At 38.7% G+C, this 13032-nt stretch overlaps 1 long non-coding RNA gene across 2 annotated transcripts in view; it reads right to left on the bottom strand.

The window, feature by feature from the left end:
• Nucleotides 1–13032, bottom strand: part of LOC103008605 (uncharacterized) — a 448254-nt gene that overhangs the window by 17671 nt on the left and 417551 nt on the right. The gene's annotated exons all lie outside the window — the stretch shown is intronic.

Here is a 13032-nt window from a genome sequence, read left to right as displayed (position 1 = left end):
CATGAGAAATAAAGGTTCTAAAATGTAAAATCAAGGACTTCCATCCCCCTAACAATGCTGATACAGGTAAAATATATTGCAGATATTGGGAGATGACCTCACAACACGGAAAAGAGCATGACTTTTAGATTCAAGTATATCTGGGCTTAGCTTGTAATGCTACTGCTTATGGCTCTGGGACCAAGGGGAAGTTACTGAACATTTTTCATTCTCGGTTTAGTCATCCATGAAATGAGGATAATAATGCTCCTTCAAAAGTAAGACAGCCTAACCATTGACGGATAAAGGGTAAACAAAATGTGGTATATATGTATAATGGAATATTATTCAGTCTTTAAAAAGAAGGACATTCTGACAGGTGCTACAGCATGGATAAGACTTGAGGAGGTTGTGTTAAGTGAGATAAGCCAGTCACAAAAAGACAAATACTGTATGATTCCACTTATATTATTCTATATGAATAATCAAATTCATAAAGATAGGAAGTAGAATGGTGGTTGCCAGGGGCTGGAGGAGAAGGGGTTGGGGAGTTATTATTTAATAGGAACAGAGTTTCAGTTTTTCAAGATGAAAAGAGTTCTGGAGATGGATGGTGGTGATGACTACACAAAAATGTGAATATACTTAATGCCACTGAATGGTACACTAAAAAAATGGTTAAGATGGTAATTTTTATGCTATGTGTATTTTACTATAATCTTTAAAATAAGTTTTAAAAATAAATTTTCAAAAGTTAAAAAAAAGTTAGAAGGCCTAAGTAAAGCCCCTAGTTAGTATCTGGCATATAGCTGGTAGCAATAGACACACCCCATCATTAATACTCTCCTTCCTCCCCATCAACAATCCTTGCAAAAAGAACTGGGGTGTACACATAGCAAGGGATTCAGGGTACAAGACTGCAGATAATCCACTAACATTTGATTTTGAAATGAAGCTAATTAAGTAGGTAGATGACATTGGTCAGGTGATAAGAAAACTAGTCCAAGTGCTGCTATTATCTAGTTCTGTGATTGTGAGCAAGTCACTTAGCTTCTTTGAACCTATTTTCTCATCTGTCAAATAAGAGGGGGTTGAACTAGATGATCAATATTACATTCCAGTCCTTAGAAGCTTTCATTACATAAATAAAGCCAAGACATGGTACTTAAGAACAAAGGGTCCATAGCTTAGTATGCTAATGTGTCCTCTTTATGCAAAAAATAGGAGAGGGGAAACAAGTATCTTTTATAATGCTAGCAGGGTAAATTGGCCAAAGGGAGGGAAATTGATTTAAAAACAGGATGAAATGAGCAATTAATAGCAAAATGTTATACTATTCCAATGTTACTGTATTTAAAAGAATATAGCTTTGCAAGATGAAAAAGTTCTAGAAATCTTTACACAACAACATACATATAATAAACACCACTGTATTGTGCACTTAAAAATGGTAAAGATGGTAAATTTTTTTGTTATGTGTTTTTTACCACAGTAATAAAAAATAAAAAGAATATAGGCACACGATTTTCTTTCTTTGACCTCATTTCTCACACACAATACCAATGGCGTGCAAATTTTTTTAGTTAGCAAATTCATTCTTCAAAGGAAGTTTTATGGGAAAATGATTGTAAAAAAAATGAAACTGAAAATGGAGTACTAGATGGAGGGGGACTAAACCTCCCAGTCTGGGTCTTTCCTCCTTGTTCTCTGGGCCTACCCCTGAGCCCTCCAAAGACTCCTAGGTCTCCAGCAGGCAAGTTTGGAAATCAATGCTGTGTACTCTACAGAGAAATGTAGATGCCTTCTCAGTGCACTCAATTGGGAAATAATCAGTAATGGTAGAACGTTACCAGTCTAAGCCCTACAATCCACCTAACCATTTATTGTAAGTAATGTTTAAGTGGACCTTAGAGGAGGTATTTCACCTGTTTCATGAAGAGAGTTTATGGATATAATAGAGGGGGAAAGAAAGCATCAGTGTCTGATGCCTTCACTAACCCCAGAGTTTAACACATACTCAATAAAGATATGTATAAATGATTACATTCCAGAAGGGACCCAAGCTATTGGAAAGACATAGCAGGAAAAGAAGTAGTTCATTCATTCATTCATTCAGAATGAATGATTTCCTTATCATCAACTATATTCCAGGCAATTCTAAGCACTAGGGATGAAAACATGAATCACACACAGTTTCTACACTGAAGGAGCTCAGTGTCTGGAATGAGAGATGTTTCAACAGGTCATTCTAAAAAACTGTGGGAAATGCAAGGAGAATTCTGCACAGAATATTATGGCAGCGCCAAACCAGCTGAGAGGGAGCCAGGGAAAGTTTACTGAAGGAAAGAAAGGAGAGCTAGCAAGCCAGTGGTGGGGTCAAGATTTGGGGACACGTCCAAAACACGAGCGCATGTGAGAAAAACTTGTTGTGTTGGGACCACAGAACATACATATAAAGAGAGAAATGGGAGAGATGAAGCTGAAGAGCTGGGTCGTGGAGAGTTTGTGCATGAGTAGGGCCACCTGTGTTTTCCTTCCCTGGCTTTGCCTGGCCCCTTTCATCCATCCTAGGGAACCTCCAAGTGACACTTCCATGGAATCTTAGAATTCTTTAATCCATAGTTTACTTGTATCCCATGGAGTATGCAGGGAGAAACAGGAAAGAAGATGGCTAAAAAGAAAAAGCAAGGAACGTTTCACCCCCTCAATGGAAGCGACCATTAAAAATCACAACAGGACATTTACCCATAGAAGAAAACAATGAGGTTGCCTGTTGAGAAAAAAACATGAGCCCTTCATAGGCTTCTGAGAGGCAGAAATATTTGACCAAAAGGTACTGTGCTGAAAGGGCCCAGGAGGAATACCTACTTGGTCAGCTCCAAAGGACCAAGCTGCGTACAGATGCTGGGTGTCCTGGGTTGATTTACTTGGCATCCAGCAGGCCTGGTCCCCTGAAGCCTCAGCTCAGTGCCTTCAGGTGCTCTCAACTCAAGACTTTCCATTCTTGGGACACTTCACTTCCCAGTTCTATTTAATAAAAACGTTCACTTATGATCCCATTTTCTTACCAAATGTTAGGAAATTCAGGCATCATTTCTCTGTAGGTCAGTGTGAACACCTGAGTAATTTTCCTTTGGCTGGGAGGAGGGTTGCTCTCTAGAGTTTGAGTCAAAATGCTGACTCTAAGGGAGGGACTTCTTGATATCACTTTTCCTTTCCTATATGAACAGCCACCTGTTCAACATCAAACAAGCACAGAAAATGAAAATGCTGACCTAGGGAAGACTTGAATTCAATCTGATAGTAAAGACCTCAGAATTTCTCAGAATACTGTTTCTAAGAAAAAAAAAATATATGTATGTCTTAAGTTTTAAAATCCTTTAGTTGATAAAAATCAAAGCAGTGTTTTGTTCCATGTGCCAGACTACATGCACTGTTCTCGTGTCAAGGCACACCTCTGGAACCCAACAGTACCATTTGCTACATGCAGACCACAGGTTACTTAGGATAATAGGGATTTCAGAATCAATGAAAATCAAAAGCAAATATCCTTTTGGAGTTTCCAAATCATTGTTCTAGAATCGGAATTATATTGGTAACCAGGGAGAAGCAAACATTTGTCTTCATTGCTCAAAGTCCTAACATTTTCCTTGTGGATTTGATTTTCAATTTCAGTTTATTAAAGAAGGGAGAAAAACATGTTGAAGGCTTAGACTCTCCTATTTTTCCCCCCTTTACATTGTCTGAATAGCAAAGTACTGTATTATTCAGGACAATAAATTTTGCATATACTGTCAGATAAATCTAAAATATTTTTGTGACTAAGTTTAGATTTTTGTATAACTGACACTTCAGGATAGAGTTTTAAGTGATTTTGGTACCAGTACTCAAGAAAAGTATTCCTACACTTTCAGTAAAACTACAACAAACTGTTTTGGTAAAAATGGAGACATGGTTAAAGTTTGAAAATAAAAGTTTTAAGTCTTACATTGAAAAACAAAAGATGACAGATCCACAATTCTATGAGTTGGTGTAACAAGTTATTTTTTTAAAGACTTTATTTTTTAGAGCAGTTTTAGGTTCACATCAAAACTGAGCAGGAAGTACAGAGTTCACAGGTACTCCATACCCTGCCACATGCATAGCCTTCCTCACTGATTCCCCACCAGAGTGCCAAATTTGTTACAATCCATGAACCTACACTGACACATGATTATCACCCAAAGTTTACATTAGAATTCGCTCTTGGTGTCATACATCCTATGGGTTTTGACAAATGTATCCACCATTATAGTGTCATACAGAATATTTTCACTGCACTAAAAATCTTCTGTGCACTGCCTGTTCATCCCTCCCACCCTTCATCCCTCAGACAACTAATGATCTTTTTACTGTCTTATAGTTTCGCCTTCTCCAGGATGTCATATAGTTGGAATCATACAATATGTAGCCTTTTCACATTGACTTCTTTCACTTAGCAATAGGCATCTAAGTTTACTCCACGTCTTTTCATGACTTGATAGCTCATTCCTTTTTAGTGCGAATAGTATTCCATCATCTGGATGTACCACAGTTTATTTATTCATTCATCTATTGAAGGACATCTTGGTTGTCTCCAAATTCAACATTTCATTTTTAATCTCCAATTTTTAAGTGTAGCTATCTGAGATCAATTGCTGTTTTTATTTCCTCATTGAATTTCTGAGGCAACCCAGCCAAACTCTTAACATATGCATGAATTCCCCTCAAAGACAAACCCAAAAGGCTGCCAGATTGACTTTGCTTGCTTCCTCTAAAAAGTAACTTGCCATTTTCGTAAGGCAGACCATTTCATTACAGGATGTCTCTAATTATTATTAAACAGTTCTTCCTAATGCCTGACTTTTCTGCATCTCTCAAAATAGTCCTCGTTCCTTTCCATGTGTATTTCCAAATGTATTTTTTAATCAAAAATCTCAGTATTTTTTCTATTGTTTAAAGGAAAAAAACAGAATTGTTTTATTATTTTTTCATCCACTTTTGCAATTTACTTTCTTAAAATATTAATGACAATCATAGACATAGACAACCAACATGACCCCTCAAAGAATTTTTTCTCTCCTAGACAAGCATTGCTAACACTTGAAGTCGGTTCTCACAACATCACTTTGAGTCTCCCACATTATTCTGGCCATCCTCTGGACATGCTCCTTTTTTTAAATATTTTTTCTTCAGACTTGGGCACAATCTTCCATGAGTAATCGGATGAATGTAGTGGAGAGGGAAACAATTTTCTCTCGTGTGGAGTGTGTACTTTCCAATTACTGCAGTTGGAGGCTGCATCAGCTTTTCCACCACACTACTCTGAGACCACATTAAATCTACAGTTAATTAAAACTCGCTCCTTTCCCATCTGCTGTACTGTGCCTCCTCACTTCTTCATCATATTTTCCATCTTAAATTTCATCCTGTTACATTTAGGCCTGTTGTATTAATCTGTGAAGATAACTTTGAAAACTGTATCTACTATCCAAAGTATCAGCTCTCTCACCCTGTTTTATGGTATTTGTGATTTTTATCAATTGCCTTTAATTCATTCATTCACTCATTCATTCATTCAACCAATATGTATTAAGTGTCAATTATGGTGTCAGGCTCTGGGCCGGGCTCTGGGGATACATAGCAGACATAAGTCTCTATTCTTAGGAAACATAAGGTGTAGTGGGAATAACAGATTATAACTGATCATATTAATACACATGCAGTTACAAACTGATATAACTGTCCTGAAATTTTTTAAATGCAATTGTAGTACTGATTAAAACCAAGTAATCTAATGTGGATATAGGCAGGGAAGTGGTAAGGAAAGGCTTCCCTAGAGAAGTGATTGTCAAGCTGAGACCGAAAGGACAAGTAGAGGTTAGTAAGATGAAGGTGTAGGGGTGGGGAAAAGCACTCCAAACAGAGAAAAAGTCCTGGAGGAGAAGGACGCATAGCATGGTTCAGGGATCTAAGCCAATGCCAGGGTATCTAGAATGCAGAGTGATGATCGCAAGAGAATCATTATGTAGTGATGCTACAGACATAGGCAAGGCCAGACCCTGTAAAGTCTTTGTAGGCTGGATTGATGATTTGGCTGTACTTTAATAGCCCACAAAGAATCTTTCTGATGCAGACTCCCCTATTATGAATTTTACCCTTATATCCCCAAATTTTCATAGCCCTTTCTCCCATTAGTCAAATCCAAACCCTTCAGCTTGCCATACAAGGTCCTCAAAATTTGATTTTCCTTTTCAAACGTGTCTCTGATTAATTCTTGATGTGAGCCCTGTGCTCTTGCAGAAACAACCAATCAAGTGGTACATTTTTCCACCTTTCTACTTTCACCTAGACCATGCTACCTCTCCATTCCAGCCTCAGTTATGGTCTTTAAAATAGTTATGTGGTCAAATGCATGGCCACTCAACATCTTTTCAGACAATAACTCTGTCTTCTCAGTGAGACTGTCATTTCTCAGTGGCAGGAAACATTTTTGTAACTTCTTTTTTTGTTGTTTGTTTCTTGTTGTTACTTCTTTTGAATGCTACTTAGCTTCTATACAATTTCTACACACAATAAATAGCTAATTCATGTTAATAGATTGTGTAAGTAGTCACCTCTAGGAGCTCCCTACTGAATAAGATTACTGCTTCTGCCTACACTGTGCTCTGTGTGGTAGGCACAAGAGTAATGCCCGGTGATTAAGAGATTCAGTTTCCTTAGAAGAGATGCTATGGAATCTTCTGTGTTAGGAGTCTTTATACAATGGGAAAGCCAGATTAGGACATGTGTATTTCCTCTTCCCTAATGTTTTAGGGCAGCATTTTCCAAAATGTGTTCCACACTACTTCTGAGTGATATCCAAAAAAGTTAGTTGAAAAGGTGTCTCTTGGCCTGATATGTTTCAGAATATCAGGTTATGTATGAATTCAATTTGCAGAACTTCTCAGAGCATTAACCTATTGGTGGGTATTTTGATTGTCCAAGAGACAATAAGTCATTTTTTTAACAAATATTAAGAATTTAACATATGCCAGGCAACATGCTAACAGAGGTGTGCTGGCAGATGTTTAAAAGCCAGCTCTCTAAGGAAAAAGAAACCAAACACCCCAACTTGAAGTGTTTGCCAATTTCTTTAATGTATAGATTCCCACATGGCTGATTTCAAGCTATCAATGTGACATCACTGAACTCAGAGTAGGGACCAAATGCACACAGTCAGCTCTTTCCAGCCAGTTCAAACTGGCTTCAGCAGACTGGGTGTTAACCAATGATGAATAAAAGAGCCATGGTATCTACACTTGCAGAACTTACAGTTTAATGGAGGCAACAGAAAATAAACAAGTTAGTAAACCAATATGTAAGGCTGAATTGTAAAGGGGATGGCCAAGCGAAAACACAGAGCCCTGTGAGACAAAGAAGCACTGGAAACTGGGGAGGTGGTCACATGAGTCCTCCCCAAAGAAGGGATGTTCAGAACCAAGTTACTAGAAGAAGCTTGTCAGAGGACAAGGGAGGGGAAAAGCATTCCGGGGGAGAGGAACAGCATGTGCAAAAACATAAGCCTGCAAAGAATATGGTTATTTAGAGGACTAAGAAAGCCATTGTGTAGGGAAGAATGACAGGAGATGAAGTTGCAATGGTAAGTAGGCTCTACGTGCATGGCCTTGGACACCCCAGTAGGGAGTCTGGATATTAAAAGGCAAAAGAAAGCATTTGAAGATCATTTTTGTTTTGTTTAAGGAGGAACTGAAATATCCTTATCAATTTTACAAGCTCTTTCACTGCTGTGTAGAAAATGGCCTGAAGCATTTCCCACGCTTAGTTGACAGGGAGCCCTGCTTTGTCTCAGGATCTTCCTCTGGAGTACCCTTAACAGTGCATTTTGGAAAATGTTATACTGGGAGTTTTAAAGACACATGTAATTAGTTAACCTTATTTTTCAACTTCTCAGGAAGCAAGGAACAAATTCTTAAGCATGATTAATAGAAGATTCTCCTTTGCTGCTCCCTACCAAACCATCTTAAACTTTCTCCAAAGGCTCAGTACAATCTCCACTGTTTATACATATGATAAAAATAAAAACAGCTTAAAAAAAACTATCTGAATTGAAAGACTTAGAGACACTGTGAGATCCAGGCTGTTGATGGTTATGTCCAAAGCCTGGTTGTTTTCAAGAAAACAGATGAAGCTGGTTCTAAAGCAGCACTGTGCAATAGAATGCTCTGAGACAATGGAAAGTTCTGTATTTTCTCTGTGCAGCATTATTGTCACTAGCCACATGTGTCTCTTGAGCTCTTGAAATGTGGTAATGTGATTGAGGCACTGAATTTTAAATTTTATGTAATTTTAATTCATTTAAATTAAATTTAAATAGCCACACATGACTTTGGCTACCATAATAGATGTTACAGTTCTAGAAGATATTAGTGGTAAAATAAAAAGTGGTGACTTCCCCCTTTTCATGGCTAAATGAAACACCTGCCCCCAAATAAACTTAGCCCCATAGGAGAGTGGTAATACACTGAAGGCATTTCAAAGGTCACTGCAATTTAGTCCTCGAATGCTATTTTCTGCCCCCTGCCCCGTTTTTTCCCTATTCAAAGCCATATATACAAAGGAGAACTTATTAATGTCTCTAAATAATAGATTAGTGTTATTTATTACTTGTGCTTGTGTACTCTTTTTCTTCTAAAAATATCACCACATTTTAGACATTTAAGGCCTCCTCTTTGATGGAAGAAAAAAGTTGGAAGGCAGTAGAGAACAGAATAGTCTTGTGACTTTGTTTTGTCGATATGTAGCTGCAAACAACCAACGCAGCAACTATTACCCGACACTCCTATTTTTCATGTCACCACTCAGTTCCTTTAAATCTGCTTTAAGCTCCCCAAGCCCTTTTAAATCGCATCATACCAAGTCGATGGCTCGGAAAAATGGCCGGGAATATACGGTCCATTAGAAATTCCCTACTGGCCTTCTATTACAAAGTGTTTCTCAAAACATTCTGTTATTTTGCGAGATAAATCTTTCTTATTGATTTCAGTCTTTAGCACCCCAATCACAAAGAACTGAGCTTATAAATGGTCGAATGCATGAGGTTTCAATTTGCTGTGTTCAAATGATGCTACCTGTCATTTTCTAGGTAGGCTTGCTGTCCTTCATTTTCTTCATTTTTATCCTTCCCTCCTTCCTCATCTGTTCAACAAACTTCTCCTGAGAGTTTCGTATGTGCCTGGTACTGGGGCAGGGGCTGGGGACGGAGCAGTTAAGACAGAGAGGTCTCTACACTCATGGAGCAGTGGAACGCTACCAGACACAGGACAGCATGTGGGGCAGCATGGGGATGTCAACAAACAGGTTTGAGAAACAGATCAACATATTTGACTAAAAAAAGAAAGGGGAAATGAAGATATGAGCTTAGAGAAACAGCACATGGGCCTCGAATTTCAACCAGAAATTTTGTCCTTGTAACAAGGAAAAGAAAAATATTTCCCAGAATCATCTTTAAGGGCCACAGAAAGAATCATTTGAAAATTATTGAAAATAGCATCAAGGTAAATCTTATTCCATCATCAAATAAAGCTGTTACCCATGTGTGAATGGTAGAACAGACAAAATCTCTTGCAGGAGGCTTATAGTTTAAGATCGCTATGTGGACCATTAAAGCTTCCCTATTGCTGACCAGATCGTCTGAAATCCTTACCCAGGCATTCAAGACTCTCCAAAATTTAGCTCCAACTTCCTTTTCCAAATTTATACCTCTCTGCCCCTCTCAGGAACCTTCAGTTACAGCCAGATGGGTCTACTCACTGTGTCCTGAAATGTTTGGGGGCTCCTTTGTTTTCTTCCCATATTAGCTATTCTTCAAAGCCTAATTTAAGTCTTATCTCCTATATATAGCATTGCCTGATCACCCCAACATCTAAAGTATGCTCTCTTTCCCCTCAGAACTGGTAGGGCAACTTATGAATATGATACTTTTTTGACAGTGACAATTTATTACTTTGCAGATAGCAATTTTATTAGGTATGTCTGTCTAAGTCATAAGAGCAATGTGCCTTATAGTCTGCTTTTCATTAGTAACACATTTGATTGTACATTTACAGTATATAAAGCATTTTGACAAACCTACCTCATTACATGTAAGCCTCACTATAATCCAATTAGCTTAGTATTTTCTTCACCTGTGTATAGAGGCGGACCCAGAGGCCCAGAAAAGGGAGCCAATTCATCTGAGGTTGCACAGTTAATAAGATACAGCTGAGTTTAAAATGAGGACTTCTGACTCTAAGACTAGTGCTGTTTCTAATAACAGTGATTTTTTTAAACCTAGGACCCTTGATAAATATGCCTCTATGTGTTTCAGATAGCTTTGATCACATGGTAGGTATTTAGTGGGTATTTATGGAAAGACTGATGGATTTCTGATTAATGAATAAAATAAGGGAGGCCTCTTTCAAAGTCAGCTTCATCGGTAAGGCAAGAGAAGTGGGGTGGCGATTCATCTTTTATAGCGCCATCCAGGATAATTTTCAAATTTAAAAAACAACTACAAAAAGAATTGCCTGTGATTATGGCCGTGGTTGCTCTAAATACATCTGAGTTACCTAACCTTCAGATCTGCTTTTTGCTAATGGCCTCAGGCCAAGCTATCCAATCCTTGAGGATGTAACAGCTCCTCCATAAATGGAAACGGATCAGAACAAACTGTTAATACCCAAGCCATGCAGAAACCACCCAGATGGATAATTTCAATGTTAATGCAAAAGTATTTAAAAGAGCTACAGAATCTCACATAGAGGATTAGCAATACAAAAGAGATAGAAGGCATTTATTTTTGAAAAGTAATTTTTTTTCTGTGTATCACTTGTACATTTTAAATAGAGCTTCTACAGCTTACACGTGAATTCTACTTTCTAAGCAAGCTGTATCTTGCATCGTGGGTAAGTGTGCCTCTGGGTTATGCGTGCTTAATCATGATAGCTTCCACGCGCCAAATGTGAGCTCTGTGTTACGCACTGTGAGGGAACTTCTTTACTCCTCACAGTAACCCTGAGAGTTCCATGTTATTAGACTCCTTCTACTGAGGAGGTGTGTGGCCTTTCCATACCAAGCACTTCTGACACTAACTGTCTGGAGTTAAGGCAGATCCCACAGGTTATGGGCTCATTCCCACAAGACTGCCCCCACTTCAGGGGCCAATCTTAAGTAGTGGGGCCCCAGGTTATTCACATTCTGTCCCACTTGGCTACAAATGAGAGGTTCCCACAACCCCTACCCTCGAGTTCAGTCATCTGCCAGAGTGGTTCACAGAATCCAGGAAAAGTTTATTTACTACTGCTGACTTATTACGAAGGATATTTTAAAGGATACAAATGAACAGCCAGATGAAGAAGTATATAGAGCAAGGTCTGGAAGGATCCTGAGTGCAGAGCTTCTGTCTCTGTGGAATTGGGGCTCACCACCACCATCCCTGTACGTGAATGTGTTCACCAACATCGAAGCTCTCCAGACCCCATGCTTTGGGGATTTTTTTTTTTTTTTTTTTTAAATCTACCATTTTAACCATTTTTTTTTTTTTATAGCTACTTTTATTTATTTATTTCTTTATTTTTTGGCTGTGTTGGGTCTTCGGTTCGTGCGAGGGCTTTCTCCAGTTACGGCAAGTGGGGGCCACTCCTCATCGCGGTGCAGGGACCGCTCTTCATCGCGGTGCGCGGGCCTTTCACTATCGCGGCCCCTCCCGTTGCGGGGCACAGGCTCCAGACGCGCAGGCTCAGTAGTTGTGGCTCACGGGCCCAGCCGCTCCGCGGCATGTGGGATCTTCCCAGACCAGGGCTCGAACCCGTGTCCCCTGCATTAGCAGGCAGATTCTCAACCACTGCGCCACCAGGGAAGCCCCGTGGGGATTTTTATGGAGACTTCATCACATAGGTATAATCAGTTATTAACTCCATTTATTTCTAGCCCCTCTCACCTCTCTGTAGAATGGGAGGTGAGACTGAAAGTTCCACGCTTCTAATCATGGCTTAGTCCTTCTGGTGACCAGCCCTCAACGGAGACCACCAAAAGTCACCACATTACACTAAAAGATGCTCCTATCACCTAAGAAATTCCAAGGGATTTAGAAACTCTCTGTCGGGTACAGGGGGAAGAGATCAAAAAATATATCTTATTATTTCATGAGAGGAAGAACTCCTAAACTGACTATAGATTGGTGAAATGTAGGAGTATATAAGGAATGTAACAGATTATACAATTACAGTATGGTTGAGGAGATAGTTTTTTTTTTAATATGGAGAGAATTACTTAGAAAATAATATTTTAGGGAAGATTGATAGACATAATAGCTAAATTGGAAAAAATAATATGAACTCAGTTTGTTTGTTTTTTCTCTAAAAATGACACAACAGTGTCAGCAGCCCTTTGATCCCATCATCTCTTTATGTGGATCTCTAGGGCCCAGATGTTAGTTTCTAATAAGTTTCTCCTAAAAAGACACCTGGGATTCTCAGAAGGTAACTGATCCCCTGCCTTGGAACTCAGTAATAATATTGGAAGAGCCTGGAACATCCGAATTTTGCTAAAGAATGTTGGTGCTCTTGAGGCCATCAGGACAAATGGCCAACTTAAAGAGACTCTTACCGACCAAGTTAAGGCAATCTGAGCATCAAAAAGAGAAAAATAATTTTGGCTAAATGGAACAAATTTCAGTCTGTGAAAGGCTGATTCCATCCTGATAACAAATGGGGAAAGTTAACACAAAGTGAACTACAGGGTAGTTCTCATGCAAAAATAAGAGTGGCTATAAATATATATATTTGCTTTTTAATTGGTTATAATAATTAAAAGGGAAACTATATTTAGGTGTGTTGTTTCTTCTATTTATTCTTCTGTACGTCTGCTCATGAGGTATAGATATGTACTTGCTATATAAGTAGACAAGGGTAGACATAGGAATTATGAATCAGCCAAGGAATTTTGAAACTAAACCCCTAAGTAGGAAAGATTGATTATGGCTACAGCTAATAA

This window comes from Balaenoptera acutorostrata, chromosome 10, assembly GCF_949987535.1.
Source record: "Balaenoptera acutorostrata chromosome 10, mBalAcu1.1, whole genome shotgun sequence".
NCBI lineage: Eukaryota > Metazoa > Chordata > Mammalia > Artiodactyla > Balaenopteridae > Balaenoptera > Balaenoptera acutorostrata.
Note: the sequence above shows the minus strand (reverse complement) of the source record. Positions and strands in the feature narration are given on the sequence as shown.